The following is a 19829-nucleotide window of genomic DNA, read 5'->3' on the forward strand; positions in this document are numbered from 1 at the left end:
GTGCCAGACCATGAACTATATTCCCATGAAGTTTGAAGACGATCCGATCAAAATTACTCAAAAAATAAGGGTTTCGTCGACTCCCCTGATTTGCGACAAAGTGACCTTGACCTTCAAAATTTTATGCGCTGAAAGGGACCTCTATAGGCCTCTGATATGCGAAGTTACAAAAATTTCCAATGATAACTGTGCTCTGCAGAATTTTTTATACGTGATTACAGACAAAAAAACAAACAAAAAAAAACATGCAAGCTGACTAACATATCTTGCAAAAACTTCGTTTTGGCAAGATAAAAATATTGGGCCCTAAGGGGGTCTACGATGGTTGCCCCCCAAAATAGGTATTTAGTTTCTTCTCAGAAACTACACATGCAATTCTGATGACACATAACTACAACCTTCATCACGCATGATGTACCAAAGTTTGTTCATGGCATTAAAAAAAAAAATCGGCGTCTGAGGGGGTCTATGGAGGGAGTTTAGGGGGATGGGGGTGGGGGGGTTGCACCCCCGAAAGAGGTATTTGCTTTCTTCTCCAAAACCACACACACGATTTTAATGAAACTTGACAACAACCTTTATCACCTATGATGTACGTTCACACTATTAAAGAAAATCCATACGTATTTACTTTCTTCTCCGTTACATATTTTGTGAGTCATCCATGCCTACCAGTGGATGGTCATCTTGTCCAGCCACTACCAGGTGAGCGCCCAGGGGAATACGTTTTCTTAACTGGATAAGGCGTTTGTGATTTTCACTATCTTGTATTCATAATGCCCTGCACACTTTGAGAGTAGTCAAAAAGGACTCGTTATCAATCATTTCTCCTTGCTGATGAGGACATGTTCGAAACAGGGCTGTGACACCCGGTACTTTCTTCACATCGATGTATGGGTCTCGACTGGGCTCACATGTCAACCATGTGTTGGACAAAGACATCAGGAAACATTTATAACTCTTACATGAGTTACAAGGATATCCCAACGGGCTCTCAATGTTATTTCAACATTGACATTTGGTCGAAATTATGTCGCGATGGCAAAGAAGAAAACATCCACTCGACCCCGGTTAACGTTGTTTCAATGAATTTTCTCTTGTTTCAATGTATTGCTGCCTGCTTAGATTAATAAGCAATGAATGCAGAAACAAAGGACATGGGATTTGAACCCATTGTTCCCCACATAGTGTGCCAGGGGTCGAGATGGGAACATTAACAGGCCAATATGTGTTTCAAATCCATGTGCACATTGCATAAGCTTCCTTTGGTCGAGCGATTCATGGCACTGCCTTGTGGAAATATTTATTTCCTGATATTTCATGATCAAACATGTGACATATGGGGAGAAATCTGTCAGCTGACATCTCGAGTGAGTATATCAGTTGATGACCAGGATTGGAATTCTATTGATCCCACTGCTAGGATATCACAACACAAGTAAGCCAGCAGCAAGTAAACAAGTGCACCGCACGTGTAAATGACCCCTGATGGTAATGGGTGAATCAGGAAGGATGGTTTTCAAGTTAAAGGTTAGATTGCAGCACATTAAGTGTGATGGCTACAGCACAAGGAAATGTAGGTACCCCATTATTACACTCACAGCTCAATTTGTAGTCCTCACAAACATGAAGCAGATACGAGAACGCCAATACGATGGAGTCGAGATGTTATTTTTTTAAAATAAGCTTTGTGAATTATTGATTCAACCATTTACAAGAGAATATTTAGGTCCTCAATGTCATGATAAGTCTCTCTTCTTTCGTGTGCAGCACATGGCTGTCGGTTGGCTCGTTACTGTGGGGCATGGCAGTGCTGCTGATGCAGTGCCCCCTGTAGGTGAGAGCAAGAATTTGGAATTTGTTCAGGATGTCGTCAGTAGCTCGAGTACACTTGCGAAGAAAACCGTGGGATCTTTAACGCCCACCAACTAATGCCGGCAGATGGGAATGATAACAGGTATGGAAGTGAGTCATGTGCAGTTGAAGATTATTTTCTGGAAAGGCAAAAAAAATAAAAAAATGTTTATTGAACTACCATTCAGTAAAGGAGACCAAAGTTACAAAGCACCATGATGCACCATGGCCATCGATCTTCTGTTCTTGTGTATGGCAGCTTGGCTGATGGGTAGCTATCATTTCTTGGAGTGTGGCTGTGCCGCTGATGCTGTGCCCCTATACCAGTACACTAGTACTCATTTCACTGACCTCGGAAGGATGACACGCTAAGTCGACCCCAACTGGTGTTAATTTAGCAGCCAACAGGGCTTGAATTCAGGACACTAGGATCCAAAGCCAGCCACCCTAACAACTCTAACCACGAAGCCAACACCAGGCTGGGCCATCGATGATGCTTGCAAAACAAAAAAGAAAGAAGAAGAAAAAGAGCAATCAGAGATTGCAGACCCTCGCCAGGACTTGTTTTGTGTGGTGTTTGTGTACTGGTGTGTTAATGTAATATATGTGACATAATTAGAACTGTGACTTAATAAATGCTGGCAGTGATGGCCGGGTGCCAAGACATTCCGCTTTTATTGGACACTTGACCCTGACCGATGACCTTTTTTTTATGATCATTCAATTGAACTCAGAATGGGATTAAAATCTTCTTCTTCTTCTTCTTGCATATGGCAGCTTAGCTGCTGGGGTAGCTTTCATTTCTTGGAAGCGCGACTGTGTCGCTGATGTAGTGCCCCTCCACCAGTACACACTGTTACTCATTTTGCTGACCTCGGAAGGATGACAGGCTGAGTCAACCGCCTGGTGTATTAATTCAGTGGCCAACAGGGCTTGAACTCAGGACCCTCGGATCCCAAGCCACGACCCTAACCACGAAGCCAACACCAGGCTTGGGATTAAAATAAATTCAATTCAAATAAAAGAAAGAGCAAATAGGTACAGTCCTGCATTGGAATAATCAGAAGGAACCCAAACAAGCAAAAAGCAAAGATGAAGTCATCAGGAGGAACCTGGATAGGACTCACATTTCAGCTGTTACTCCTCTACTTTCAAACCAATCCAGGCACAGCCAAGTGAGCCTTATTAAAAAAAAACAAAATCAAAAAGAACCCAGATCAAAAAAATCAAATAATTCTGGATGTGAGACCATGCGTCCGATCAAGCTGAAATTTAAAACATATATTTGTCATCACTACTCGATCATAATTTTGAAGTTTCACATCGATTGATTAAGTGGTTCCAGAGAAAATATCTAATATTTTTCTTCAATCCAATATGGCTGCCAAACCATGTGACCTATCAATTATTCCTTAACAAATTTGTACACCTGTGGCTTGGGGAACATTTGTGTGAAGTTTCCCCTCAATCTGTCCAGCCATTGTGGAGAAGAAGTTTTTTATAGGTTTTCGGGTAAATCCAATATGGCTGCCAAATCATGTGACCTTTAATATCGTATTGTGAACGTTTTGTTCATCATGGATAGGTGGTCATACGTGTAAAGTTTCACCTTAATCTGTTCAGCCACTTCAGAAAAGATTTTTGAAGGTTTCAAAAAAGACAAAACAATATGGCTGCCGAATCATGTGACCGATGACTTCATCAAATTTTTTTCTATGGACCATTTTATCCTGAGATGACCCTCAAAAATGTTCATACTGATCTGATGTAGTGTTCTACATGTCATCACCCTCATAACAAAAGTGCCAGTTTTTTTTTTCTTCATTTTTTCCAGTTTTTGAGATTTTCTGCCTCAATCATCCATAGCCATGATGTAATCATAACGAGTAACAAGATTTGTGTTTCATTTAGCTTCAATTAACAACTTTGTGCACAAGAAATAGTCAATAAATATTCATTGATGAAGAATTGCTGCAGTTTTTTGTGTTTTTCTCAAAACTGGAAAAAACGACTTAGGCACTTTTGTTATGAGGGTAACGATATGCAATTATGACATCACAACAAAGGCACCCATAATGTCATAAAAATATCAAACTCATTCCCCGTGAGGAGTACTTGCCCATTTACCAAGTTTCAATGTTATTCCTTGGTGCGGTTTCAGAGACAGAGTTACAAAAAGTTTCCGTTTTTCCAATGTGGCTGCCACACCACGTGACCTATGACGTCATAATTATCAGTAAAACATTCTGCATGAGTAGTCGCTCCGATGGTGAAAATTTCGTCTCAATATGACAAGCGGTTGCAGAAAAAAAAACACTAAAGTTCTGTGCGGACAAACAAACAAACAGACAAACGGACCCAAATGCAATACCCGATCCTTCGGCAAGGGTAAAAAAAAAACTTACGACAAAGAACAAACTTCCAAAATTGGTACCAATGGAGAAAAACATAAAAATAAAACCTCAGATGACACTATTTCAGCAATAAGAAGGTGCTCTGGAAAGCTGTGCTCCAAAGAATTTAAAAACAGGCCATCTGTGGACCATGTCTAAAAAAGGAAGGCTCCTGAAATAACATCATGTCTAAAGAAGGAGCTGATACTCTAGGTCCCCACCTTTTGGGTGGTATGAAGAATAGATTTGTGTAATATGAAAGCTAAATCTTGAACAGTTTTGAAATATCACGTGCACAAGCCAAGTTACCGAGAAGGTTGCCATGGCAACATAATTCAGCCAATCACAGCCGCGATCTAATCAGGTTGAGACGATGTCATGAGGAATAAATATCTGCATTCTGAAAGCTAAATGTTCAACAGTTTTTGAAATATTACGAACACAAAAGTGCATGGACGGATGATCGGTTGATCGGATGTAGCTCCTTTGAATGCCCCCATCGGATGGAGCCCCTTTGAATGTCCCCACCTCCGGCATTGTCAGAGAGGTGAGAGACAACAAGGAAGTACTGAAAATAGATTTCGTGAATTGGCATGTTAAACGATGGAACAAAACTTCAGACAATCAATGACTTCAAGTATCTTTCTCCCTGGGTTAACGCAACTGCTCAGGATATCAAAAAAAGAGGACGGCTGCCGCATGGAGTACTTGCAACAAACTTTTCAGAAGACATCCACACTCTGTTGGCGTATCAAGTAACGACGATTCATGACAACAATTGAGTTCATCCTGCTTTAATGAAGTGAAACATGGACCCTCACTGTGGCTCTTGAGAAGGGACTTCATGGATGCAAAACTTGACTTCTTTGTTCAGTTTCCAATGCCCATTGGTCTGAATATCGGACAAATAAAGAGCAGTTAGAGTTCTCTTCCTGATGGTGAAAATTAGAAGAAGACATCTCAGGATTGCTGGGCACTGCAACTGCTGCAAAACGAACAAAACTAAATATGAGTGTATTACACAGTTGTGAGTGTATCACCATGAGTGTATTACCATGAGTGTATTGTGCAGTTATGAGTGCATCACCATGAGTGTATTACACAGTTGTGAGTGTATCACCATGAGTGTATTACCATGAGTGTATTGTGCAGTTATGAGTGCATCACCATGAGTGTATTACACAGTTGTGAGTGTATCACCATGAGCGTATTACACAGTTATGGACGTTATACTCTGGACGTCCAAACATAGAAGGCTGAAGTGGGGCAAACCAGCTCTCAACCACATTGACGTGTTGAAAAATGATACGGGCCTGGAGACAGAGGAAGTGCACACAGCAGTGTTTGATCGAGAGGACTGGAAGTTGAGGATCAATGTCATCGGAGATTAGCCTAAGAGCTGACTGAAGAAGAAGAATTGGCACACTGTCATTTGGGTATCGAAAACCACATGATGCTCTCTGTTTAGGATGATAAGAAAGATGAAGATGTGCCCAAAGATCTAGAATGCTGAGGGTAATGTGGCTTTTGTTTGGGCAACTTTGTCATCTTCGAGAACCATTTCATGGCTGGACATACCTACCTATAAAAATGAGAAGAAGACAAGCATGCTTTGTGTGCGATCATTGTGATGAGAATAAAGACTGAACGATTTCGATCTCTTGATTGTCAGAACAGGGTCAATGTCCATGAAGGAAAAATCATTCAACGTCCTTTATTGGTTCACGAGCGCCAGCCAGAGTGACCACTATATTCGTTATGTCTGTCTGTCTGTCTGTGTGTCTATCTGTCCATAGCATAACTCTGTGGACTTTGATCCGGTCTTGATGAAACTTGGTTATGTGTTCCATATCAATGTCTAGTTGTGTTTTCCTGGATGACGGCGTGGCTACGTCCATTGTGTGCGGAGCCATGCCCCCAAAAATAGCCATTTTTTAGGAGGTATTCGGATTTAAAAATCTATCTTCTCCTTGGAAATTGACTGAATGGAATGGGTTTTTCGGTATTTGAATAGCAAAATGAAATATCTAAAACTTATCGTTGTCCGATATTTCATTTTCGTCCCAAGGTCAAGGTCACAAGGTCAAAAACTTAGAAAATTGCGAATTTTGACATAAAAATCATACGACCGCCCAAACTTTGAGAGCTAGGATGACAATATTTTTTATGCATAATCTTGAGGTCATTCCCCACCTAAAGTCTTGAAACCATTTTGCTCTATCTCGAACACCTTGCCCGTGGTGCCCCCTTCAACTTTGTTTTTACGCTGATTTCATCAAAGTATGGATAATCCGAGGAGTGCGAAATGCCATATAGCCTATATGATGTTATATTGTTCTGGAATGTTCCGGAGGAAGTTTTGTACCAAAGGTCATAATCCTTGACCTTTGACCTTTAAAGGCCACAAAGGTCAAATTTTCAAAGTTGTGGTAATCGAACCAGGTTTTCGACCTTCTTCGCCGAACTAACTCCATTAAGCTATAGCACGTATCCTGTTTCCTTATTTTAATGTCCACAACATTGTTTTGTGACCTTTAAAGGTTATGCAAAGGTCAAATTTTTAAAGTTGTTGAACGAAACCGGGTTTTCGACATTTTCAGCTAATAACCCGTCACTCGTACCACATCATGTTGATCATTTTTATAACTTGGTCAAACATTATCACATTGTCTCATCCTTGACTTCTGAAACAATCTACATCGTAAAATACCGCTCGTGAACCATTGTCGTCTTCAGACTTGTTTGAGTTAAAACTGCACAATACACTCATGGTAATACACTCATAACTGTGTAATACACTCATGGTAATACACTCATAACTGTGTAATACACTCATGGTAATACACTCATGGTGTTACACTCATAACTGCACAATACACTCATGGTGATTCACTCATAACTATGTAACACACCCATGGGAAAGGACAGTAAACCCATCTTTGTACCATCATGAATATATACACATATGCACACGTACATATCAGATGGAGGATACTTGTGTAAAGATGATTACATGAAGGACAAGAACATTAGAACAACAATGAGCAAATTAGCCTCCACGTGGTCGAGTAAGAACTTTGGTGACAACGCGGCTTCTTCTGAAATAATTGCCATGTCTCGCCGCCATCAGCACATGGCATTGACAACGCCTCCCATTAATTAGTCCAGTCTCTAATTTCCCGTCAGGTATATAATATACATGACGTCTTGCCTTCCTCACGATTCCTGCTCATTATTCGGCATGTGACAGCCGCTTCGATTACATTCATACTCAAGAGAGTTTCGAACACAAATACCGCTTTGACGTCAATGTTTACGGTCACTGACATTGTATACGAGTGTCAAAGGTGAAATTAGAATTCAGTTCTCTTGAAAGTGTGGATGATCCACCGAAATAATCGAAGGATGTGCTGGGACAAGGAAGTTTGGTTCAGAAGAAAGCCATTCGGACCATCATGCCTGTGGTGCACCAACTCCAGGACCCATCACCCATCCATCTGCAAGCTACCCACCAGTCTTACCAATATCCTCATCCCCCTCTACCTCCAATGCATCAAAGTACTTATCTAATCCCAATTAGAATTACTGAGCTCCATCCTATAACTAAGACAACCGAAACCCCACCTCGTTCAAAAGCCACTCGTGGGACCCGGATCACTTCATCACGCAGAAGTTTTCTGCCAAAGGTGGTTTCTCCGGTATATCACAAAAATAATGGAAATAACTAAAACCGACGGATGCAATAGAGAATGTATGTCATGAACCTGTCACGTGTCGGACCAAATATGTTGTTGTGCATCATTCTGCAAGATTACCGACAATTCCGTTTGTGGTGCTATACTGCCCAAGATTAAACTTTACCTGTCGACCAAAGTCATTACCTGGCTGCGAATTTTCGCATCAAAGCCACAATTGCTTTTGCCCACATGGCGAAGTGTGATCGCGTAACTTGAACGGTCCCCCCAATACATCATCCCACAACGAACTCAATTTTGCTCAAGATGGAGCCTCGGCCATTCTCGCAGCGAGTCACGGATTCGCATGTTTGTTGGGTGGTAGCTCAACTACCTTTAGTCTCAGGTTTTCCGTCTGTCTGTATGTCTGTTGGGTGGTCGCTAGACTACCCTTAGTCTCAGGTTTTCCGTCTGTCTGTATGTTGGGTGGTCACTAGACTACCGTTATTCTCAGGTTTTCCGTCTGTTTGTTTGAATGTAATGGACAGCTCTGGAAGCCAGAGGAGTCAACCGATTTTGATGAAACTTGACTGGTAGGTTCATACCAGGATCTAGTTGTATGCTTTTGAGCACCGTTGCTATGGACGCCACCGTTGCCTAGCAACGGGACTTTGAAATTTTTGAAAAAATCCGAAAAATATTTTTATATGTATATTTTTTCGAAAATCAAAAATCGGCTTCCGCGCTTTTATGCGCACTATAATCAACGTCTTTGTCAAAAAAATTTCAGCCCGATCCGTCAAAAACTGTATGACTCGTATGCAATTATATTACTATATGCTTTCACCCCAACATTCGCGTTGGGATTCCCTAAGGTAGGGTTAGGGAATCGAACACAAATGATGAATGGACAGTTGCTTGACATGTTCCTATATGGAACAACGAACGGCAAAAATGCCATCTGATGTGTTCTCTTATCTACATATTTCAAATTCGCCTTAGTCTTGCGACCACCCATGTCACCTACCGGCTTGTTTACATATTTGTTTACTTTTGAGGAGCGCATATCATATTTACATATTTTCTGAACTAATATTGCCCACGTCATAATTGAAATATTGCTTTGGAGAACACCAGTGAAATACTTTACATATCATATTTCATAGCTTAATAATTTAGAGCCATACTTAATTGTTGATGCATACAAATACAGCAACATTATGCATGGCAATAGTTGTGAGCATGTCTTTATTTATTTCTCTCCGACGCCCCCCTTCTCCTTCCTTCCCCCCTTCTCTACTCCATCAACCCTTTGTTGTTTCCTCTCAACAGTTTTTCCACCATTTCACACCACCCTCACCTTCATGAACTCCATGCTCCATAATATATTCTTACACATTCTCAGAGCCCAACTCGTTTGACTTTCACTCTCTTTGCTTCACCTGTATCCTCACTCTTGCCTTTAGCATCACTCCCTCCATATTGTCCCTTTTCTATTTCCTTGTTCTCCAATCCTTCTCCCTAAGGTTTCCATAGTGACAGTCTGAGCAGCACGCTGGGGGAGCGAGTGTATCCATAGGAACGGTTGCTCAGCAACTGCCCACAGAAACAGCCCTCCCACCTGAACCTATCGTCATGGCAATGAGGCCTACGTCTGGCCTCTGAGACATGCTTTCAAACCCGATTTACTCTTCTTTTATACCTCCCCCTCTCACCCCCACACTTACATTTTTTTTCTCTCGACAATTTTTTTTTTCCTTTTCTTACTTTCTTTTTCTTATGTTAAATATCCAGTTCCATGTCATCCCTTTCTTCGTCTCGTTAAGTGTTGTGTGCTGCAAGATCTTTCGAATTTCATGGCAAAATATGAAGATTTTTTTTCTCCTTTGATGTTATCAAAGCTTAAAAGTAAGGACTTCGGATGCACAAGCTGAATTCCAGGCCCCTGCTCATACGAAATCTTCCAGGTCCTCAATCGTTGGTCAGAGTTTGTAAGTCACATTTTGAATTAGGAAAGTGGATAAAAACGCGAAATATAAATCGGGCAAAAAGTTTCGAATTATCCTCGCAAACCGCTGGGCCCAAAGGTTAGAATCTACATTGAATTCCTGAACCAATATTGTCCACGTCATAATTGAAATATTGCTTTGGAGAACACTGCAGTGAAATAATTAGCATGAAGCTAATTGCTATCCACCAGCGAAGATCCAAGAAAGCTCAAAAAGCAATTAACTTCCGTACAGTAAATATCAGGTACTGGATTAATACAAAACCTAGTTAGTCTTCGGCGATATCAGCAAGTTAATGTTTGTCACTCAATTTTGAAACTGTTTTCTTTCGCACGAGTGACAAATCGCGGGACCGATTTCGATGTAATAATCTCAGTTCCGCTCTCACGGCAATAAGCCTGAGGCCTAGGCCTAAATCATCCCGAAATCGATGAACTATTTTGTTCGTGCTGATGAGACAAAATGGAGACAAACACCTGTTTTCGGATTCCACTCCAATGAGGGAAAATATTTATCTCTGGTTGAAATGATTTGTCGTTTTAATGAAGATATTGCACCGTTTTGAGCTGCGCTCGTTGTAATTCATGGACGTGGTTTATGTTAGTAGGCAGGCGTCATGCATTGATTATGTATAATTTTCATCCTTTTTACATTGATCGAATTGGCATGCAAGAAAGACATTAATAGGCATCAGTGAATGTTTACATGAATCACAAGGACATTGCCAGATAATGGACAGAGTCTGTCCGACAGACACACGTGGTATGGGATTTGAACCTCAGCTCCATACATCATGAGCTAGGGGTCCAGAGAGAAACACAAAGGCTAGATAGGAACCCAATTAGGCCAAGGCTTACAATTTAGTGGAATTGTATTTGTCATGTAAAATAAACATAAAATAGTCATCCCTGAATGCTTTGTGGTTGGTCGTCCATCACTGAGCCCAAATGACCTTGACTGGCATTTGTGCTGACTTAACTGCCAATATGACAGTAATTCTATAAACTTGAAATTGTATAAAAGAAAGAAAGAGGGGGGAAAAAAGTGATTTGTCATCGTTGTCAAAGCAGTTTAAGTACACCTTGTACACATTTAAAAATAACCTCAGCTCGACTTGATGAGCCATCTTTGAAATATTTTTGTTTTAAGCGTTTTGTGGAGGGAGGTAACCTTGAAAAGTCTTAAATCGCACGTTACGTTGCCGCTGGGTTCTTTTGCAGCTATCTACGTATTCTGCAAGTGAAATGTTGGAATTTTTAACCACAGCTTCGAATTTTTTTTTTCTTTCATATGCTTTATTGCATGTATCGGGAGTTACAAGAAGCCAGAGGAGCAGCAATGTTTTTGGGTCTCCAACAGAACGCTCTTTCAACATCTTTGTGATGGCTGGTGTAGGTCTGCGTAGATTGAGAAAAGAAACAATGGATTTCTGAAACTGAAAGTTGCTTCCATTAGTGATAAACATACTTTCATCTGAAGGTGGACGGAGGTTATGCTTTAACCCCTGTCTGTTTCTCTCTCCATGAGCAGGGTATCTTAAAGAGTTATGGACGGATTCTGATGAAATTTGATGGATGGGTTGGGTGCGTCACGAATTGATTAGTTATTGGTAAAGATCCAGATCCAAATACCAGAATATTCAAAGTGATTCTTCACCATCGAGAGATGGGGCCAAAAACGATATATTAACACGATATCTCAAAAAGCTATAGATGGATTTGAACGAAACTTGGTGGACAGGTTTGGTAGGTGACAAGAACAAGCTGATTCGATTTTGGTTCAGGTCTGGATGCAGACCTGAACCTATCAGTGGGAAACAAAATGTAAGCTGTTCAGCCTGGTGGAGGGATGTGCTCTTCCGAATGTGGTTCTAGTTTACTTTTGGTTGATAAAATTCATTGTTTAAGCTTTTTAGAGTGGCCACACTTCCACTCTCGCCATAGTTGGGCCCCCAACCTATCCTTTAATTTCTTCATATGACATGCTATCACAGACCCAGAGACTCTATCCATCCATTGGGACCATTCTCTGTGCAGAGCATTGGTGCTGTCTCAGCAGTCTCCTGGGCTACTGGACACAATCCTGGACAGGTCACCACTCCAAAGCAGGATACCAGCAACTGGCACTCATTTTGTCAACCTTGGAAGGTTGACAGGCTGAGTCAATTAATTCAACAGCCAAGCAGAATTTGAACTCAGGACCCTAGGATCCCAAGCCTTGAGACTGAAGAGAAATCTGCATCCAAGGAAGATTCTGTGTCGGAAAAAGAAGAGTCGGACGATGATATTCCACCAACTAAAAAAGTGAAAATCGGCGCTCCGATTGAAACGAAACTGTGAAAATGGAACAAGTATGGATTTTCTTTTGCCTCCAGAAGAAGAGAATAAAGAATACTCCTCTGCACAATGCCTTTTATGTTCTGTAAATTTATTGAATTCATGTCTGGTGCACTCAAAAATGAAATCCCATTTGTTGAACAAGAGACTCGACTTGTTCAAACCAAGCTATGTCACTGTACCCTGATTGAACTGCTAAACTTATCTTCTCAAAAAAGTCAGGAGATTTGACACTGCTTGGAATTTGTACTTGTTCTTGAAGACCACAGTGAAAAACATATATTGTGAGTCTGTCACCTGCGGTACATTCGTCAGTTCGAAAGGATTGGCCGAGTGAAAACCCTTGATGAACCACGTATTTGAATCTTGATGAGGCGTTTTTGCACCAATTTTTCGTGGCTTTACTTGCGCCGTTAAATATCGTTTCCAATTCTGGACCACACACCACACTGACACTCGGGTACTGGAAGAACAGGGTTTATTGCAGATGAAGTGAGGGAGGAACAAAGACACAATCACACTGATGAGAATTCTCCATTCAAAACTACATTCCAGTGCTTATCATATCTCGACGGTTTAAAGCCAACTTAGGCCCATTCACACACACACGTGAGATAGAGGTCACGAGACAGAGAAACCTTCCCATGCACGATGCTTGCATGGAAGTGGTGATGCAATGGGGGCAACGGTTCAGGTCAGAGAGAGAGACAGAGAGACAGCCAGACAGGCTGCAGTTTGTCCGGGTTTTGCGGTTCAGCCTCCTTCGTACATGCACTTTCACGATTGCTCGCAGCATACCCTCACAGCTTTCCCACTTGATGTTCTGCCTGTTCTGAACCAACAACTCTCATTGAGCCCTCAAACTGTTTTATGCACACTCAAACTGAACTGTTGAACTCCCACATCTGAACTGAATTAAACTCAATTTCCCTCCACTCTCGTTAGCTCCAGGTTCTGGCCTTCATAGCTTTGCGACCGTGCGTAGCTGGGCACCCTTATTGATCCGTGCATCAGCTTCTTGTGGCTTATAGGAGCTTTTGGAGGCTTCCAGTCCTCAGATAAATTGCCATCCCCTGAGATTGTCTCTTACCTTCCCACTCGATTGCTGAGGTGTTGTGTTCGCCTTCTTCAGGGGTATTGCTGGTTTACAGAGCTGCACAATTAACTTGCAAAGAAAACAATACATACAACGATTACAAAGGGAAACTATTTAAAGGATTAGTAGGGAAGGATGGTGGGGGCTTAGACACATTACAGAAGGGAGGGGGCACTTTTAATCTGCTTCTGAGCATATTTCGACACATGTCCTATCGTTCTACTGAGAAACAAAACACTTATGATGAATGTTTATTAATTTTATAACTAGTATATCGAATTCCTGTTACCGCCTATTCCAGCAAGAAATATATTATTGTAGAAATGGCTTCTAGGGGTTGATAATGCTTCGTATGTCGTGCCGTGTCCCACCGTCGTGTACGTGCTGTGTCGAACCATGTCGTGTCCATGCCGTGTCGCAGCGTCTTGTCTGCAGTCGAGTTGTGCTGTGTCCGTACCATTTCCTTGCTGTGTCATATCCGTGCCATGTCCCACAGTCGAGGTGGTTGGTGACGAGGTAAGATCGGTCGCCGGCAGGCCAACACAAGTGTTTGATTCACCACTCAAATCTCCCATGTACATGTTTTTTTGTTTTTTTTTAATGTTGAAAGCTACAGGCACGGATTGAATAGTCCTCATCGAGGCCAAGCCTTAGATAAAAGAACTGCATGAATAGAAAAGTAAGGAAAGAGAGAATAGTCTAAGAGTTTTTGAGAAAGTAAAAAATCTTCCTTTTGAAAAGGGGAAGGTCATAAGTGTTTGGGAAGACGTGAGGAGGTAAAGAGTTCCAGAGTTTGGCATTGGAGGGGAAGAAACAAACATCGTAATGGCCCACCCTTGAATTGCCATTGGCCACACAATAATGATGTGATGTAGTGGTTTGTCGAGTATTCCTTGGTCTCGGTAATGGTGGAGGTACACAAGCACCAAGTTCTTGCGAGCAGAAACCGAAGTAATATCTGGAGAAAAGAGAAAGAGAGCCTACTGTGCGGCGTAATTTGAGCGGGTCGAGTTTTGAGGTCATATTGGGAGAGTTGACAAGTCGAATAACTTTGGATTCAATTCTGTCCAGTAAGTATGTGGAGCTGGAACCTCCCCAGATGTGAGAGCAGTACTCCATACAAGGAGGAATCAATCCTTTATATAGTTGGAGCAACTGTTCAGAGGAGAAGAATCTTCAACATCTGAACAGGACTCCTAATTTCTTAGAGGCAAACTTAGCTATTTGTGTAATGTGTGGATTCCAGGATAAATTTGAAGTTCGAGTGATACCTAGTAGGTTTATTGCATCACATGGTGTAATTGTGGAGCTTTCAAAGGAGATTGAAGAGTTGAGAGGAGTTTTAGAGAGAGAGAGATGAGAAGAAATTGAGTTTTTGAAGCAAGAAACTTGAGTTGATTACATTTTCTCCATTGGGAGATCTTGTCCAAATCCAAATTTAAAGAGGTGGCTGTGATGAAACGAGATGTAGATCGAGTGAGGGAAGATGGGGGCAGATGGGAAAGACATGGAGGAATGTAATGTCGAGTCATCAGCGTACGAGTGCATTTGGTTATTTATGGAAGAAGGAAGGTCATTGATAAAAAGAGGGAAGAGTGTTGGGGACAGGACGGAACCCTGAGGTACACCGCTGTTGATAGGGAGGGGGGGGGAGATGTTGAACCATCAACAATTACGGAGACAGAGCGGTCGGAGAGAAAGCTTGATATGAGAGGGCAGAGTGAAGGAGGGAAGCCGAAAGAGGGAAGCTTGGATATCAGACCCTGATGGTAAACATGTGCTGGTAGCTGGGTGGAGATGGTGTTACAGTTTCAAGCAACAGCTGTTTCTTCCACTTAATCGTGCGGATGGCATCCTCTCTCAATAATGGTGGATAGCCACAAGATCTAACCATCTCTGTTGATTCATAACAGTGCTCTGTAAAATGTCCCGAACACAAAACCGTACATTTTGAAGGCCCGATCCACATTCGGGTATTTCGGACAAACCTCATCCAATTTCTGGCAAACTTCGGGTCTTTCGGCCATCGGTGTAGCACGAAACCATCTCAGTTTGTATTACGACAACCACCAAGGATGCATCGACTCGACATATTTGTGGAAAATCGGAAATTATTCGCCGTTTGAGTTTAGTCATCCCGTAATATAATCGTAGACAGTACAGGATATGGCGGTCGACTCCAGGGTTCAACGCTACGACAAATCGTGAAGAAGAAAAAGATTTTGAATTCGAATCACAAAATTACTTACTTTGTAAATCGCAACTCGGAAAAAGACACATCACGTCCATTTTGTGGGGTATCAAGGGATGCAATAGCGTCGAGGTGGTCTGAGCGTTTGGGTTCCCCTTTTAGTATTCACAGAAGAAGAGATGAAAGTCTCTGATTAACACAAACAGTGTTGGAGAGCAAATACTCGATGATATAATTAGCACAAGCACGCAGAAAATAGGTTTTACAAATGAGAAAAGTCTGGTGCTGCCTTCGTGGTTAGGCTGGGATCTTAGGGTCTTGAGTTTGGGATCTTAGGGTCCTGAGTTTGAGCCCCGTTGTCCGCTGAATTAACACCAGATGGAGTTGGCTCAGCCTGTCATCCTTCCGAGGTCAGTGAAATGAGTACTAGTGTACTGGTATAGGGGCACAGCATTAGTGGCACATCATCAGTGGCATCGTCGCGCCCCAACAAAATGATGGCTACCCGGCAGCCAAGCTGCCATACGCAAGAAGAAGAAGACAAATACGAAACACGATGGAGTTCACGGAAGAAGAAAATCCACAAAGGGAGGAATAGAGTCCGAGAAGTATCTCCATTGTATTTCCACTCAATTACTATTAGTGAAGCCATCAGGTGCTAAACGAGGAGTAACTGAAAGTCCAGGAAAGAAAACATTAAGGAACCGTAGGTTGACTCTCCCAATGTTCCATGTTTCTCTGAACAAAGATCAGTTGAGAAGTGTCCAAATGTCCCCAACATGGCGTGCTTCGTTGTGTGAAGATCCACCCCCTGGAAATGTCCAAATCTTCATTTTCAATGAAATTGCCACAGGTAACGGAAAAGTACCGGAAGCGGAAGTTGATTGGTTGTTCCTTTCTGCTAAATCATGCCCAGTGATAAGAACAAACCAGCCAGGTGTTGTATATTGAACGCGTCGATCTGTTTTAATTCGAAAGTCGTGAGCTTAAAAAAAAAAAATTTGGAAAAAATTGTCGAGGCTCGTATGACAGTGAACAAATATCGCACAGCAAGGGAGACAAAGAGGGGTGGGAGAGCGAAGGACAAAACAGTGGGTAACAGAGACATTAGGAGATCTGTGGAAGGGAGAGGGATGGGGTGGGGAACACGGGGTATACAAGATGGATATTGTATGGACTTTCAGGAAGGAAAACAGGAAATTTAAAGGAGGTGGGTTTGGGGTGGATTAACGGGGGTGGAAAAGATCGTGGTTTTGGATGGGGAAAGATAAGAAGTGGTGGTGAACAGCTGTTTTGAAGGCCTGGAGGGAAGAATGGGGTTGAAGAGAGTGTGCGAGTTTATTCCAAAGGTGGGGGAAAAAGAGCAATGAAAGAGTGAAGGTGAGCAGTGATTCATGATTTTGGTAGTTTTACCAGAAGGGGGTTGCTGGTAGACCTTGAGCGCTTTGCGGAAATATAAGGGAGACATATCTCAGACAGAGCGGGGTGGGGGGGGGGGTGAGACCGGAGAGGAGAGAGCAAAATACAGAAAGACCACCGACATGCCTGCAGTGAGAGAGTGAGAGGCCCAAAGACTCAGCCTCATTGTGGGAGATACCAATGATCCGAAATGTCTTGGTTTCCACAGCGTGAAGCCGAGAAAGGTGAGAGGCAAGAGCTCCAGCCCAGAGGAGAGAGCAGTACTCCATCAAGCTGCGGGCAAAAGCTTTGTATGTGATGAGGAGCTCAGGTGGACCGGGAAAAGACTTTGCATGGAGGATTCCCAGTCGGCGACTGGCTTTGGAGGCCAGGTTGGAAATGTGGTTTTCCCAGGAAAGATCATGGCAGAAAGTGAGACCCAGAAGCTTGAATGCTTCCAAACGGTCCTTTTGGAGAGACATCGTGAGAGTGTGAGATTTGTCAGGATTGAAAGACATGTTCCACGTGTTGGACCAGTTTGTGATTTTACCCAGATCTGCAGAGTGAATAAGCTGCGGCTTGCTGGTCTGAGGATGACAGATGGTGAGGTAGAGGGTGGAGTCATCAGCAAAGAGATAAAGAGGATTTTCCAGAGAGTCGGAGAGATCATTGATGAAAATCAGAAAAAGAACAGGGCCCAGAACGCTACCTTGAGGAACTCCAGCCTGGACAGGAAGAGGGGATGAAAGAACTCCATTTAGGGCCACACGTTGGCTGCGACAGAAGAGGAAGTCTGCGAGCCATGAGTGGAGATGGCCTTGAATACCATGTGAAGAGAGTTTGGTGAGCAGGGCAGGGTGCCAGACCGTATTGAAGGCACGCGATATGTCTCGAGAGATGGCTCTGATTTCATGTCTGGCATTGAGTACCTCCATCCATTGTTGGGAGAGCAGAAGAAGCATATCTCGGGTTGAGTGACCTGGTCTGAAACCAAATTGATAATCGGAAATCAAGCCATTGGAGAAGAGGAAGGAGCTGGTATTAAATTAAATCAGACTGAGCAGATTAATTGCTCGTGGTGAAGAATTGCGCGTGCAGTTATGAATGATGAAAAATACAAGACACTACAAGTGTTTTAGAATAATCATGATGCAATGAAACGTGATACAAGATATGCGTCGCTATTTTGTTGAGATTGATGACGTCCACACACCCCTTTCTGTGTATCAAAAATTATCAACCCATTTGTCTCTTTATTCCATGTTTCTAAACTCTTTTATCAGTCCTAAATGTTCTTCTTAGTGTCTGGGTTGGCCATAAGCCCATAAATTAGGCGGGGAAAGCCACCTCCATCATCCCGATTGGCTCATATCTCCAGAACATCGGGGTCAGAGGTCGTGGAAGGGTCGCCCCGTCCACGGACCCGTTGACCAATCATGGGTGAGAGGGGAGTGGCACAGGCGTCATGGGCGATGTGGGTGGCTCGTGGCTATAAAGGTGGTTGTGCCGATCATAAGGAGAGGAGATACCTGAATACCACCCTGTGAAAGGCTGCGTCACATCCACAGAGCTGCCACGCCAAAGCCATGCCCACACCCAGCCAGCTGTGCCTTCATCATCCTCCTCCCCAGCTGGACAGCTGCCAAAGAGATGCACCTGGGCTGTCACCCTGTATCGGTTCCTTCTGTGTCCTGCCGGGTACAGCTGGGGTATTTCTTGTCTTGTCAGCCTATTTGGTCTATCTTTGGTGGAATTATTGAAGGCCTTTAAGTTTGATAATTAAGAATCTGGCATTCATCATTGGTTCATGGGCACGTGTATTGGTAGTGGGTAAGGGGATTATAATGGTTAGTTGCATCATTTATTTTTGTACATTGCTTCACTTTGTTTCTTTCCCGTGCCATTTGCTTATTGTCATTAAGCATGACTTGGTATCGGGTAAATTATGATCATCCTTGTGGCTTCATCTCGTGGTTCTGGTAATCCCTGTTAATGGTTGGTTACTGGAAAATATCGTGTCACATGACCAAGTTTTGCTTGGCCTTATTAGATCTATCGGAGTGACACTTGCCTGCTTTGGGGACTCCAATCTATATGGTAACGGGACTTTGGGCACAAGGATCCAGCAGGAGGTCTTTAAAGCAGGTGACTGTTGCTGGATTTGTAGCGGGCAACCTGAATGAACCGGACAACTGTAACAATATATATTGTTACGGTTGAGGAAATTTGCAAACCACCATTCAGGTCCCGTAGGTGAGATATCTCTGTAAGTACATGTGTAGTTAGCCCCAAACCCATTGTTTAGAGGGAATAAATGTGATTCATTCGGGCTGCGACCCTTTAAGATAGCCGCTTTCTGTTCTATCTTCATTTTGAACCAACCACGTCTCAACCGCCATCACACAACAACCACCAACCGCAACGCCGCTTCACAACAACAATGCCAACAGCCACGACCTTTACCTTCACAACTCGCTCCCGCAAACATCGCATCACCGCCATTCCAAACGTCGCCATGGCCATGGACCAGCACTTTAAACCCTCCACCACCTTCGCCTCTCCTTCTGCGGACATTCCCGCACCGCTTGTGGGCACCGAGCGTCAGGCTGTCCTGGCTTCGTGCGGGACGCGCGCCGAGCCGCGGGTGCAAATAGCGGCCTTTCCGAGGAGAAGTCGGATCAGGAATGATACACGCCCACTTCTGATCCGTCCAATCAGCAAGCGCGGGGCGGTTTGGCCCCGCCTCCAGGCGCGTGGGAGTATAATCGATATATGCAAATTCGAGGATCAGGGGAGACTCACGCCCCTTTTTCTCCGTCCAATGGGCGAGCGTGGCTCCACCCCCGAGCTCGTTCTGATCCAGAAATTTGCATATGGG

Source organism: Eptatretus burgeri, chromosome 14 (assembly GCF_056783735.1).
Source record: "Eptatretus burgeri isolate ZD-2024b chromosome 14, Ebu_testis_v1, whole genome shotgun sequence".
NCBI lineage: Eukaryota > Metazoa > Chordata > Myxini > Myxiniformes > Myxinidae > Eptatretus > Eptatretus burgeri.